This window comes from Mustela erminea, chromosome 1, assembly GCF_009829155.1.
Source record: "Mustela erminea isolate mMusErm1 chromosome 1, mMusErm1.Pri, whole genome shotgun sequence".
Taxonomy (NCBI): Eukaryota; Metazoa; Chordata; class Mammalia; order Carnivora; family Mustelidae; genus Mustela; species Mustela erminea.
Window position 1 is genome coordinate 87,424,072 of NC_045614.1, and position 14,653 is coordinate 87,438,724.

Genomic DNA, 14,653 nt, shown 5'->3' on the forward strand with positions numbered 1-14,653 from the left:
AATTATCCGCCATCTTTGCTTTTTGCATCTCTTAGCTTGGCTGTGAATGCATCTTATTAACTAGCCTAAGTCTAGTATTGGAGCTTCCAAGATGTTCTGGGAATTGCTACATAGTCGGCAGAAAAACCCATAACCACTGACCTGGACTGGTACCCACAACATATTCAGGCAGAGCTCTTATTAGCTGAAACACAACAATACAGCCAAAGCATCTGTTAAAATATTGAAATCCTTCCAGACTAGTTGGTAAGTCATCACTGTGCCCAGCTCTCCAGTGCCCACCACCATCCAGGAAATCCCAGCTCTTCCCTAAGATACTCCCTCAATGCAGCAACCATGATGGTTAATTTTATGTCACTTTCATCCGTCCTTGAAGTGCCCAGATACTTGGGTAAACATTAGTCTGTGAGGGTTATTTCTATATGAGATTAACATTTGAATCAGTGGACTAAGAATATAGCAAGTTTCCCTCCTTAATGTGGGTGGCCATCACCCAAGCAGTGGAAGACCTGAATAGAGCAAAAAGTCTGGGCAGGAGGGACTTCTCTCTGACTAACTTCTTCAAGCTGGGACATTGGTCTCTTCCTGCCTTTGGACACAGGCTTGGGCTGGAACTGACACCACGGCTCTCTTGGGTTTCCAGCCTGTTGACCACGGCTCTTGGGCCCACTCAGCCTCCATAGTCACATGAGCTAATTCCTTCTATATTGGAAGATAGATAGATAGATAGATAGATAGATAGATAGATAGATAGGTAGATAGATACAGAGAGAGAGAGAAAGAGAAAGATTCGATTTGGTAGATATTGATATTGATATTGATATCTGTTTCTCTGGAGAACTCAGACTAATACATCATCTAAAGCTTTGATGCCTGACCAGCCAGCAGACTCTGGAAGCTTCCTTGAGCTGGTGTGGCAGAGTGTCATTGGGATTAGTTACTGCCAGAGTAATTAAGCACATTAGCTCCCCCCAAGAGGTGCATGCCTCTGATGGTGCCAGACCACCACATCCCTGGAGAGCACGGAGCGGCCAGGAGGAGTTACTGGCCCGAACTTCTCCATCCCACCACGTCCCACCCATCCTGCTGCTTCTCAAGCCAGCCCAACCTCAGTGCCTATTCGTGATGCCTGAGCCAAACTGCTTCACTAAGTCATTGCCATCTGTGGGTAGAATCTACTGCTGGGAAGTGGGGGGCCCCCACAGAGGGGATGGGGTACAGTTTACTAGGAGACGCATAGGCCAGAGGTGTCTGGTTTGTAATAGGTTTGCGTCCAAGATCCAGATCCCAGTACCTACAAGTTCCTGCCCAAGGGCCGTGAAAGGGAACCTCGGTTTGTCTTCGTTCTTCCTGGACCCATTCACACTCAGACTCAGATGGGAAGGAGCTGCATGGTCTTTTCCACTCTGCGTGCATTTGCCAGTGTAATCAGATGTAAGAGAAAACTATGTGTCGTTGGTGAAAGAAGTCGGTACGTCACAGAAAGTTCTGTAGGAGGGGGAAAGACTCCGAAAAACCACAGGGTAGCAGACACACTCCCAAGCCGATAGGGACTTCCACCGCTGTGTGTCGTCTGTGCTCAGCCATAAAGCCATCTTAACACTGGTGCTTTTGAAAAAAGCCATCAGTTCCTGCATGTTAGTGCGGGTTCAGTGGCAGTCTCCGGGCCTCTGGGGCCCGCTGTTCTGCGTGAGATATGTGTGAAAAGAGGGAAAACGTTCGTGTGTAAGTGCGGGGAGAAAAGAGGGTGGAAGAGCGGGAGAAGGAGAATATAGAAAGCAGAATTAAAGCAGCATTCGAGACAGATGGCAGAAGAGGAAACGAAGACATTTCCTTTCTTGGCGAAACTGAGGCAGTGAATCGGAGCTGAGTGTTGAGTTCCAGAAGACTGCTGTGTGAGAAGCCCCCAGGGGGAGCACTGGGTTGTACCCCAGGAGATGGAGCCACCTAGTCAGGGCTGCGCCCAGAGTCCCGAAGGCTTCTGTGTGGGCATCTCTCTGTCCCCTCATGAGTCTAGGTTACACAAGCTGACCGGAGACTAGCACCTGGCATTCCCTGACACGTTGGTGAAGGCCCACATTGCTGCTTTGTCTTCAAATATTTCTCCTTTCCCTTCTCGCAGCTTTGGGATTTGTTTTGTTCTGCCTTTGGGGGAGGATGCTAGCCATCCACTTGGTGACAAGCTCCAGATCCAGGACTCTTGGGTGGCGGCTGAAGGCCAGAGGATGCCAAGAGCCCAGAGAGGAAGAGCAGACTCCTGCCCCCTCCCCAAAGATGAAGATCACCAAACTGGGAGCAAAGGTAGCATAGGCTCCTGGGTCTCACCTGATAATGAATGGCCCAGGACATGTGCTACCCTGGCTATGGGGGAAGAGAGCGAGGAACAAATGAAGAGTTTCCTGGGCTCAAAGAAGCTTTCGGCCGGACTTGTGATGTCTCCTTGGCATGCTAAAGTGTTAAAATGTCCTTCAACTTTCCCAGGGTGCCGTGAGCCAATCTGGTCTCTGACCTACTCAGAGAATTTTCCAACACCCATGACATTAATATGATAAGAAGGGATTATCTTTCCCTCTGGGCAGAGGGCAGACTGCCACAGATTGAATTGTTCAAAAACAGCTGCTGTGTCTCCCATTGTATGTGTTTTTCTGGAACAGGGGTCAACAAAGCACAGCCCGTAGGCTAGCTCTCTGGCTTTGCAGTGCAAGTTCTATTGGAGCACAGTCTTGTCCATTTTGTCTGAGGCTGCCTTCGTATGGCTGCAGGATGCTGCGGAGCCCCAGTGGGCACTGGGAGAGCTCAGGTGGGGTCTTGCTGGCAGGTCCCCGTTGCTGGCCTGAGCCCCTGGCCTGAGCCACTTTCCGTCGCCTCTGCTGGTCTTCACCCATCAAGGTGATGGGCTGCAGCCTCAGGCCCCCGTCTCCACTCCAGCATCCCTGAACCCCACCTCAGCGGTCTGGGACCACCTGCCTCGCCTTCCCTGTGACTCTCCTCCCTCCCCACTTCTTAGAATTGGAACATGCATGCAGTGGTGGGCCACTCCCTAGGCTAGGATGGAACAAAGAACAAGCAAGAAAAGGGGAAAGCCGGGCTCTGAGAAAGAGGTCACAAATTCAATAGATGCCTTTCTTTCTGGAAGGACTCACAGGGTTCCCCCCATAGGGCAGCTTTTAATTTAAATTACTTCCAACCCGAAGCAGCACTGGTCTTCATCCAAGATGGGTCAGTTCCCAGGATGACCCAGGGCCATGTCTGTGCAGCAAAAAGCTTGAACGGTTGGTCTCGGGAAGCCAAACGGACAGCCAAGAGCCCTGGAGATATGCCCTTGGTGATGCATATGCTGTTGCAAAGGCACTGACATGTCACATCCTCCCCCAAGAATTGTGGATCATTCCAAGTGGACTGGCCGCTCTGGGGAAAGGCACACAAGTTCATCTGAAGGGTGGAGGTCAGGGCACAGTGGGCAAAAACAGCCACTTCATTTTATGGATGATTTAGTAGCTGTTTCAGCTGGCTTAAATTTCTTCAAGCACTTAGCAATTAACCCTTTCTTAGCATGTTCCAGAAAATAAAGTATCTTGTAGGGTCCACGGAGCATTCAGTTCAGGTCCGTAGCTCGTTGTCTACATGCTCCCTAGCAACAAAAGAGCTAGTGATGGCATTTATGTGAACAGATCAGGTACAACTTATCGATTTGTGCAACCACGAAATTTTTCCCAGGAACAGGGTTTGGTTACTGTCTTTAAAGAATTAATTGTACTTGACTTTTTCATTATGAAGGGTGAGGAAGGAGAAGGTTAATGAGCGTGAAGACCTCAGGCCTTCCCTGGATCTGCAGAGGTTTAAACTCTTGGCTCCTCAGTTTCTCCCTCCAGAAAGAGAGCATGGAATTAATTATCTGCCTTGCAGGGAGGTCGTGAGGATCAAAACGATAATGTGGCTGGAAGACCTCTGTCAGCGGTAAGGTGTTAAAGGCAAATGGGAGACTGATGCAAATTCATTCCCTCCTCTCATACCCTCTCTCCCCCTTCCACACACACATAAATTCCAAGTGTACAAAGTCCAGGTTTGCTGTTGAAATTACAGATGATCAGACCTGGAAGGGCTTGATTTTATTCCAGCTCCCTTTTTATGTTGTCATCCCAAAATCAAGCTGTGATTAGACCAAGAGCTCAGGCTAAATGAGTCCCAGATTTGGCAGGATTTGCCTTTAGTGTTTTAACAAGACTGTGCATGTGTGTGTGCCCGCACACACATGCACATGCACGTACACACATGTGTAAGTTCTCATGAATACCAGGCATAATCCCTCACTGAGATCACTCCAATTAATGACATGATAGAACTCGGTGGACTCACCAAATGTCCCTCCAAGACACTCAATCCAGGACCCCTGCATGTCACATTCATCTCTGCATTCTCTTTCTCTTTCTCATGGGTATGCAACAAAGAGCTGTTGGAGGAAGGCTCTGAGCATGTTAGGCTGAGCCTGGGGAATTTTTCTGGGATTCTTGTATATTTATTGTATTTGGGGTTTCTACAACTTCATTCATTTTCTTTCCCATGCATGATCTTTGCACTAGTAAGTTGGCAATAGTTCATAGTCCCATGCAAATGTGCCTGCCTTAGCATACTGGCAGCTGCCCTGGGAAAACTCACCTTGGGTTCTAGAAGATCTCCTCCCCTTGCACTTCCAACATACATCCTTTACTGTAGGATAGAACTCCCAAAAGAAAAGAATCCCTGCCCCTGAGATAAATGTATCAATTGTAAAGAAAAGGGGGAAGAATCATAAAAATCATAAAAATTTGGTTGGGCTCTTGAATGTAAAATTCCACCATAGTTTCCTTACTGCTTAAAAAAAAAAAAAAAAAAAAGTGTTTTGGAAAAATGACCTTGGACAGGAGGAGAGAGTGACTACTCCAACCAGATCATTTCCACCAGCTCATTCTCCTGGAATCTCCATCCCTTGGAACATTACTTCTGGTTAGCAATGTGGCCTGAAGAGCCAGGCTGACATCTTTGGTGGATTTTGAAAGACGGTCTTCCATGCCTTGGATAAGACAACTTCAACAAAGAACCACAAATTCAGTACTCCCAATTTATTCCTTGAGCTCATTCTGATGGTGTGAGTCTTGGAGGGACAGAGGCCAGGAAACCTGCCGTTTGGTGGCATCCACAAAAAGGGCACAATTGAGCAATTTCAGGAAAACATAACCCAAGGTGAGTTCAACATACAATGTTTTCTACCATCATTTGCAATCAGAGGATTATAAATGGAAATCATTTTGTACAATACATAAATTATTAATGATGTAGCTATGAGCATTCCTGCTTCCTGACCTCCAAAATGTTTGTCTCCATTTTAGAGACCATCAGATGTCTGTCTCCCAGATCAGCTAATACCCCAAACCATGCTCCCTGCACCACTCTGGGCATACACAGGCCCACCCTGATCTTCTACACTCTCTGCCCTCAAACCCTCCCACTTCGGGTCTCACATTCTGCCTTTGCTAAAAGCTTCTAGAGCCTTGCCATCTTCTCTGAGCCTTCCTTTTTCCTCTTTACCCATTATCCTCTCAAAAGCCTACCCTCTTGGGGCACCTGGGTGGCTCAGTGGGTTAAAGCCTCTGCCTTCAGCTCAGGTCATGATCCTGGGGTCCTGGGATTGAGCCCCGCATTGGGCTCTCTGCTCAGCGGGGAGCCTGCTTCCCCCTCTCCCTCTTCCTGCTTCTCTGCCTACTTGTGCTCTCTCTTTCTCTCTGTCAAATAAATAAATAAAATCTTTAAAAAAAAAAAAAAAGAAAAGCCTACTCTCCTATTTCTCCAAATTATATTTTGTGATCCATCTTTCTAGGGATCCTAAGCATCTAGGAGGTTGCTAGCAACCTCCCTCACCCTCCTCCTGCCATATGCTCACCTGGTTAGTTACCAATTCAGGTTGAATTCACCCCCCAATCCCCGCCACCCACCCACTCCAGACCTCCCTCTGACTAGAATCACAGCTGCCAAGACACGCCCGCCACTCTCAAATCCAACCCTCATGGACTTTCTTTTCTGTCCTCAGACTGCCCACCTCCCCTCCTCTGGCTTTACTTCCAAACGAGTATCTTATTTTATATTTTACTGAACAAATAGAAATCAGTCAGAAACTCTCCCATATTCCCATTGCCAAATCTGTCAATTTACCTATATCAGTCCACAAACCTCTGCTTTCCCTCCTGTTACAATGGATATTCCTGCTCCCCTCTAAAGCCAACATCTCCCTCTTGCCTTCTCAAGGTTGTCACCCCTGAAGTTATGCCTTCTCCCTAACTCTGTGGACAACCTCAAAGCCATATGCTCTCCCAAGGGTCTCTCCAAAGAGCAGCCCTTATCTCCCACACCTTATCCATGGGCAAGGTCAGGGACTAGCAGGGAACAAGAGAGGCACCAGGGTCACTGTGAGTGCGCCCTTTAATTTTCAGCCCTCAGTGACTTTCTTGCTTCATTCTAGTCCTGACCCTGTTTTTAGGTTTGTCAAAGTCATGCCCCAGTCTCTTTTCTTATCTTTTCCTCAGACTGACAAACTCCTATCTCTGTTATTACATTTATCACAAATATAATCAAATAATTATGTAATTATTTGTCTGCTGTCCATCTCCTCTACTGGAATAAAAGCTCCCTGAGGCCAAGACCAGATTGGCCATATTGGCTGTTGTAATCTTCATAAAAATTCTTTGTTCCTCAGTTTCCCTGTCTATAGAATGGGATAATAAGGTATCCAGTGAATGTTGGCATTTCTGATTAACAGTATCCCTAGCAGCTAGGAAGTTCCCAGCACATCAGAGGGACTTCATCAATAATTATTGAATGAATCCATAAATGAAGGAATAATTCTGGGACTGAAGTATGGATGCAGATTCCACAGGGTTGAATACTTTTCTGAATGAGTAAACTATGAAAATGTGGCAATAAAATGGCTTAAGGATGCAAGCCTTCCTCTCTTTCTGCTGGTTGGTGAAATGTGCTCCCTATTCTCCTCTGTATTCGTGGTTACCTACATTCTGCTGCCCCAAGTGACTGACTATTACCAAACCAGGTCCAACTTTCCCCTTCCTTTCCAGTTCCCAGGGAGCCCCAAGTGTGAAATAAAATCACTAGAGCAGCTTTCCCCTGACACCCTGGCTAAGGCTGATCAAGCTCTTCAGGGAAACAGAAAGGCAGGGAGACTGTTCTCTCCGTTGCTACAACAGAGCAGTTGCTAAGGAAACAGCCCTATCCCTCATTCCCTTCTGGGCCCCTCAGGGCCTGCCCACTCCTCCCAGGGCCCCTGACCACTTTCCTGAGCAGGCCCCTGTGCCTCTGTCCCCTCTATGTACTTCCTTTCCTCAGAGAGGAGCAAAGAGAGAACCAGACCAGGCCAGAGAGCCAAGGAAGCCCTGTGGAAAGCTTCAATGCTCTGGCCCCGGTGACCCATGGGCTTCAGAGGCCTGAGCTCTCAAAGCCGATCCTCCCACTCCCGTTTCTCCCCTCCTCAAACACTGCAAGCTCTGCACCACAAAATGTCCGGATGCAGGTTTCCTCGTAAGCCCTCAGGATTGTCAGAGATAACTCAAGGTTTTGTCAATAATAGCTACGACCTGTTCATACTATCAAGAAGTAAGTGGTGTGGTGGCAGCTCCCTGGTCTCTGGCTGTGGTTTCCCTCAGCCTGGTGGCTTGGAGGAGGGCTCAGAGAGGAGTCACATCAGCACGGCCTGCCGACCCCATGGCTGCATCTGCAAGAGTGATTTTCTTTGATTGCTTCCCCTCACCCACTGTTTCTCTGCCAACCTCCCTCCCACCCTCCCTCCAGTCAGGTTTCTGACTTCAGGTTTCCCTTGGGGTCATCTGTCTAATACTTGATTTCACCTCAAAGGTGCTAGGGCCTTCCCTGTTGCCCTCTCCTGAAGTATGACCCAAATCTGAATGGCTCCTGGGCTGGGAATGGGAGAAGCAGCCCCATGCTTTGCAGCTTTCTAAAACCCTCCTGTGTCTGTCTCTCTCTACCCATCAGTCCTTGCTTCAAGGAGACTTTGCTTCAAAGCATCAGTCTTGGCAGACGTCTCCATTCCTCAACTCCCCAGGAAAACCTGTGGCTTTGCTATCAGACGGAGGCTCTTTTAACCATACATGTTGCTAGTGGAAATCTCTCTAAATATTTGTTCTAAAATAGGAATTAACAGAAAAACATAGACTCCTTCCAAACCAGCCTTTCCTCTATATTGTTCTGAAGGGACACTCTTGGATCCAAAAGAATAGCATCTTTTCAACTGGAGACAATTCCCAAATGACTTGACTTCCAGTCAATTTTGGGTAAAGAATTATTTTGGTCAGAAACTCATTGTTAGATTTAACTGGACACTGAAAATTCCCATTAACAGTAGCAGTGCCTTATCTCTCTGCCTTTTACAAGCTGGTATGCTGGGCTTTGGGGCAGAAAAAATACATCATTGTTCCCAACACCCTGTGTGCGTTGAAAGCAGCCTTGTTGTATCTTTCATTCCGTGTTTGACTGAACTGAAAAATGAAGTAAGGCACAGCGCTATGTGTAGGGACCTGCCTACTTAGCTGTGTGACCTCAGGTGAGTTACAATTCCTCTCTGAACCTCAATGTCCTCATTTTTATAATGGGGATAAAACTGCTATCTTTACGCCATTATTGTTAAGAATTACATTGAGAGAACTTATGGGAAGCACCTCGTATTGATACAAGGAGGCAATCAATGAATGGGAATCACAATGGGAAAGGTGGTCTGTGTGGTCTGGTTGACCAGGGGGCGTGGGGGGGATTTGAGGGGAAGGACTGTTTGCCACCCAGGGCACCAGACTCCTTACAGCGTATCTATCCTGCTCATGCTCCTTATCTTTGATATCTGAAGAGGTTCATTTCCAAGGATCTTCCTTAGGAGAAGTACAGGTCTGATGAGGGATGTCTGAATCCAGGAAATGGGACGGAAACTGTGTGTAGTTTATTGTAGTCACTAAAAATCAAGTTAACTAAAAGTTGTGGTTAACTAAGAATCACTAGTGGGTCAACCCATCAGGGTTTTCTCCCCCTCTTCTTCAGCAAAAAAAGCTGTCAAGTCAAGGCTGAATAAATCTTCGAGGCCACTTCTTGCTGTGAGGTGGTAATCCAAGGACACCCCTGTCATGGGAAAAACACCTTTTATATGACTAGTGAAGCTGCTCCTCTTGTGGCATGCAAAAGTCTGAAGAATATATTCAGTTATTACAAGAATCCCAGAAGGCAGAGAGAAAGAATTAATTGTGCCTCACCAACCATTGCCAACATGGCCACCGACCGTCACTGCCATCAATACTCTCAGTTCTCCCACCATCATCACACTGCCCACCATGGTCACCACCACCTCCACGATCTCCGCCATCAGAGCCACCATCACTGCCACCACACCACCAACCGGCACCAGTCTCCCTCTTTGCCACCATCCCCACTCCACCTCTACCGCTACCGTACTACCTTCTGCTGTCACCACCAGCATGCCTCCCACCACCCCACCTCCACCCCCATCCCCACCTCCATTCCACAGCTCATCACCATCATCGTCTTTGGCACCACCTTCACACGCACTTGCCATCCGTATTACCACCATCAACAACCCCCGCCACCACCATTACTCTCAACATCAATGTCATCGCCAACAACAACGTCACCATCCCCACCTCCATGGCATGACCCCCACCCCCGACCTTCACCAGCACTCCATCCCATGAAATTCAGATCTTTTTAAGTTTTAAGTTTAGAAAAAGGGCTCTTGGGCTAGGGCTATTGGTCCAAAACCCAAAAATAGAGTTGAGAGAGGAAATGTGTGAACTGACTTTGACCCTAAAAGGGGAGACTGAAAAGGGAATGGTAGTTTTGTCTTTTTGAGGCCAAAGCTCTTAGGATCTACTTATAACTTGGTAATGAGCAGTATATGTATGTAGAAAAACACAGCTGGCCTTTGGAAGCTCAGACCCTTGAAGGCTTGAGGAGCCCTTCCTTCTTAAAGGATGGCTGGATCTGTCAGTGTTAACCCAACCACCTCAAGAGGCAAATGGACTCCAAAAACAGCTCCGGTTCCACCCTCATTGAACACTCTCTCACCAAAGGAAATGGCAGGGTGAGATCAGCAAGCAGGCAAATGGCCCCAGTGAAGGCGAGCTTTGAAGGTGATTGAACACAAATTCTGGGCTTTCTGAGATTCCCACTGAGCGGGGGAGTCAAAAGGGTTTCCCTTCACAGCTCGATGTGACATACTCATCCTATCTCAAATGAAAAAAAGAAAGAAAGAGAGTTTGGGGAAAGCAAAATGTAAATCAGAGGTACTTGATATACTATGTGATAGTAGTATGAATCGCCAGTCTCTCCTAACTGTGAATCAGAAGAATCCTCACTGGGGGTGACAAGCACGTCTGTGTCCTCAGCCAGTCCTTCCTGGCTCTGCAGTCCTCACTGATCTGCTTTGTGGGTCATGCCTTCCATGTTTCCAGATTTTAGGCGGTCAGAAGGACACTTTCTTGAATAAAAGAATATTTGGATATTTTGGCTTCTACACTGAGATTCCCACTCTCTCCAACTTCGGTTTTTCATGGTTCCAGCCTGAAGATTCAGCTGTCTTCGTAGCTTTAACTCTGCCTTTGCTATTGGGACACTAAGGGAATCTGCCCTCCTTTCCCTAGTGGACTGTGAAATGCCTGCTCCTGGTTAACTAGGAATGACTTGTGCTGCCTGAGCAGCTGGGCACTCTGCCTTTCCCCTCTTCGGCCTCTCTGTCAGCCTTGCAAGAGGAGGAGGAGAGATTTTTTTAAAAGATTGTATTTTATTAGAGGTGGAGTTGGGGGGAGACAAGCAGGGCAGGGGCAGAGGGAGAGGGAGCAGGGAGCCTGACACCGGGCTTGATCCCAGGACCCCGAGATCATGACCTGAGCTGAAGGCAGTTGCTTAAGTGACTGAGCCACTCAGGTGTCCCATGAGGAGAAAGAGATTTTAAAGCCGGCCCTGTTTATTGGGTGGCAAGTGATGTAAACATCTTGGAACGGCCTGTCCTGAGTCATCGCCAGCCTGGTTGGCCTTGAGTGGTGCACTGTCCACACCCCCAGCCCCTAGCTACAGCTCTCTGGGGTTTTTATTTTCATGGTTTGTTATTTAACTTTTTCATGCCTGCATCCGTGCAAGCTTCCTAGGCAGTGCTCCAGCCACACACTGCCCGGCTCAGTTGGGACCCAGGAATTGAGCCTGGAACTCTGAATTCAACCCCAAACACCACCTGGGCAGCTGCCACTGGAAGCTCATTTAGTGACACTAAAGGTCCCAGACAGACCTGCATCCCTAAAGGCTTCAAGCTGCCTGGGCCAGACATTAGGCTGAAGCTTGAGGAGATTCTTGGTCCCTAATATCAGAATCACCAACATTAGACTGGTGATTTTTTTTCTTTTTTTTTTAGATTTGATTTAAGATCACCCCTGTCTAAAACCTAGGAGGTAAAGGCACTGAAAGGCAATCAAATTATAAACATTGTAGTTTGGGGGTGATAATTGTTTTGGTTGTTTTTAATATCAGCCTTAGCAAGAATCTCTGTTGTGTTGACACAAATTTTATGTCCAGTATGCAGATGTGTGCCATGATTTCAAATTTGTATTTTGCAACAAAAAGCCCAGAGGATCTTTTGAAAACAAAAACACAATCACCAGAGAAGTAATGTAGCAATGATAAGATCCCTAAACAGCCGTGCAGTAAACTTAAGAAAAGTTCTAATGGGTTCCATTCTAATTCCAGCTAAGTTCTCCTCAGAGAATTGAGATAAAGTATGTGTGTGTGTCTAAATGTGGGGGGAGTATATAAATGCACGTGGGAGCGTAAGCCAAGGAGTGTAAGCCCATGTGTGAGTGGGAATGTGAAAGCATAAGCATGTGCGAGCCTCAGTGTAACTGAATGTAAATGTGAGTGTGCAAGTGGGAATATCTGTATGGGTGTTGAGTGAGAGTAAACAGGAGGGTCTTTGTGTATAAGTGTCGTTTGTGTAAATATGAGCATGTAAGTGTGAGCACAAGTGTGTGCCTATAAGTTATATGAGTGTGAATGTGTGTGAGATGCATGAGTGTGTAAGCATAGGTTGTGTGGGCATGTGTGGAAAAGTGTGTGTGTCCGCGTGTGTGAACATGAAGTGTTTATGAATGTGTGTTCCCAGAATGTGTGAGTTTACTGTGAAAGAGGACCCAAAGATGTGACTTCACAGGATCTTGATTGAAAATCAATCACTTCTGAGCACACACACCAGCTTGTACCATTCTGGAGAGGCCATTGCAGGAACTGGTAATGATGAGGAGGACTGGACATCCCAATTTGCTCAAGTCAGAGCTCATGTATGCCTGTTATCCTGGCATAATTATCATGACTTTGTAACCATATTCGTATCATGGCTGACATTTAGCTTATATCAGTAAAATACACACCTTTTAAGAGAGCAGGCTGATGATTTTTTACAAATACACATACCCGTGTCATCATCCCCCAGATCAAGATACAAATATTCCCAGCATGCAGTATCAAAAACACCTTCTTGGTCTGAAAGATGAGTTGCCCTAGTAAAGTCTTCCAGGCCCACCTGAAGGACGGTGGATTTCACTGTCCATTGACATTATCCCATATTCTGGCCTTTGTGTCATATTTTACACAGTCTGGAGAACCACAGTAAATGTATTACAGCTGTTTGGGAAGCAGGAAGGGTTAAATTACATCAGCTTGACTTGACAGGCTCTGAGGATGTGTGGATTCTGGAAGGTGGAAACTATTAGAACAAACACCTTCATGGAAATTGCCATTAATCCAAAGTGTCTGAACTTCCCTTTACCCTGTCTCCACCACTCCAGCCTTCCCCTGCCAAACTTTCCTTTCATTAAAGGAGTGACTCATCCCCATAGGGAATCATATAGGATCTGTGGGAAAGAGTATGGGTCTTGGAATCTGCCAAGCTTGGCTTTGTGACTTGACTGTATCATTAGCTAGCTCTGTGTCTTTGGGTAAGTTCGTTAACTTCTCAAGGCCTCAGTTTCCTGATCTATAAAAAGGATAACATGATCTACTCTGCAGAGTTGGGGTGCAGCTTAGATTTGATGACTCCAAGGTGCCTGACCCATGGGCACCAAATATGTGATAACAAATATTTAAGTCAGATTTCAGGATCAAAATAAAAACAAGATATGGCAGATCAGTTATTCCAGAAATGGCCAGGGCAATGTCTCCAGTCCCATTCATTCTTCTTGAACTTTGCCACTCCTCACTCTGGGTATGGCAGAGTCTCCCACACCCCCACACTCTCCTTGAACCCGACAGGACTTTGTCACTGCCTCAATGAGTGACATATGGCAGAAACAATGCTACCTGACTTCTAAGGAAAAGTGAAAAAGGCAACACAGCTTCTGCTTAGCACTCTCTCTCTCTCTCAGGATGAGAGTCTCAGTGGAGAGGCCCACGGGAAAAGGGAACTGAGACTCTCCAGCCAACGGCTACTATCAACCACCAGACTTGTGGATGAACGAGCATTTAGATGATGATCCTAACCCTCAACCACTGAGTCTTCCAACTGGGGCCCCAGAACTGAAGTAATAAATTTAAGCCAATTGAAAAACAAATTTAAGCTGCACCCTATTCAAAGTCCCACCCCATGAATCTGTAAGCATAATAAATGCTTATTTAAGCCTCTGAGTTTGAGGATAATTTGTTGTACAATCATAGTAACTGGAGCTCGGTGTAATCAGGGTCTTGTGGGACAGGGCTGACATTTCTCACAAACATCAGCATCAGTCCCAGTGAACGTGAACACAGAGCTCTGCTTTAGTCCGTCTCAATCTCCAAGGTGGAAGGGGTGTTTGCTACACACATTTGTCTGTGACTAGAACCCAGTGCATGTTCCTGCTCACAAAATGATTCCATTACTCAAACTCGAAGTGATTTCCTATATGCAAACTCCTAGAGCTCTGTCTGTTCTTTAACACTAACCATTTACTAGCCTGTGGGAAATGGAACCATGAAATAATGCAACTATATTAAAACCAAAGATGCCTTAAGTTATATATGCAAATTGGCTGTTATCCTATTTAAACAGCAGTTGTGAAAGCGCGAATGCTATTTATTTTCTGTCTCTCAAAGATGGAAACTTCACCCTGTGCCATGAATGCATCTGGGGAAGGAGAACGTTTTGGCAGACTAGCCAGGCCTCCAGTGAGAACCACAGATCATCGGGAAAATCACACCACAAAATGGGGCAGCAGCAAAACCAGATTTCCACACTGGCCTGAGGCAAGAACAATGGGTCCAATGGCCAAGAGCCTGTCGCACCATCATGGCAAAGAAGTTAGTTCAAAAGAGTGGTGAGGGGCACCTGGGTGGCTCAGTGGGTTAAAGCCTCTGCCTTCGGCTCAGGTCATGATCCCAGGGTCCTGGGATCGAGCCCCACATCGGGCTCTCTGCTCAGCGGAGAACCTGCTTCCCCCTCTCTCTCTCTACCTGCCTCTCTGCCTACTTGTGATCTCTCTCTGTCAAATAAATAAATTAAAAAAAAAAAAAAAAGGGTGGTAAGACCATGGACTTTGGATCATACAAACCTGGGTTCAAATCTGGTTTCTCCATATAC

The 14,653-nt window shown here is 46.7% G+C and overlaps 1 long non-coding RNA gene across 1 annotated transcript; it reads left to right on the plus strand.

Annotated features, from left to right (window-relative positions):
* The first annotated feature begins 7,283 nt into the window (after window positions 1-7,283).
* Window positions 7,284-14,427, plus strand: LOC116600828. The gene is made up of 3 exons (XR_004289829.1): window positions 7,284-7,638; window positions 8,551-8,602; window positions 14,170-14,427. It is a non-coding gene; the product is annotated as an uncharacterized LOC116600828 (long non-coding RNA).
* Window positions 14,428-14,653: the final 226 nt, after the last annotated feature.